The following is a 605-nucleotide window of genomic DNA, read 5'->3' as shown; positions in this document are numbered from 1 at the left end:
CAAGGACCCGCGCCTGCGCCCCGGCCGAGCCCGCTGCAGCCCCCGACCCCGACCCCGACCCCGAGGGGGGCAGCTGCTGTGCGGTCCGCGGGGGTTGGAGAAGTGCAGGGGGACCCTGAAACCACCAGCCCTGGCGCCCACGGACCGGGACCACGGGCACTGAGCAGCCCCTGCTCTGGAGCAGTGCCCCACGCGCCTGCCGTACCGGACACGCGTGGTGGAGCCCGACCGTGCCCCAGCGAGTGCCCATGAGCCCGGGAAGGCTCCCTGGCAGATCCCAGTGCTCGCAGCCCGGCTGGCCAAAGCCCCTGGGTGCTCGCCAGCCCTGCACGGTGGCACCGCACCCCCTGCCAGCCCACTGGCCCCCACGTAGCACAGAGCTCCTTCCCGGGCTGCTGCCCGTGCACCCAGGATGCAGTCACAGAGGTGGTGTGGGGGCTGTCATCTGCCCCCCAGCCGGAGTCTGCGTCCCACCAGGATGCTATCGGTGACCAACTGTGACCTCCAACCTGCAGCCGCCACTTGTTCCCGGCAGCTGTGCCCCCCGCAGCACCTGAGCCTGCTGCCCGTGGCCTCCAGGCAGGACAGAGCAGGGGGGAGTCAAG

The sequence above is a fragment of the Alligator sinensis genome, unplaced genomic scaffold (assembly GCF_000455745.1).
Source record: "Alligator sinensis unplaced genomic scaffold, ASM45574v1 scaffold673_1, whole genome shotgun sequence".
NCBI lineage: Eukaryota > Metazoa > Chordata > Crocodylia > Alligatoridae > Alligator > Alligator sinensis.
The sequence above is the reverse complement of the archived record's forward strand: the minus strand, read 5'-3'. Positions refer to the sequence as shown.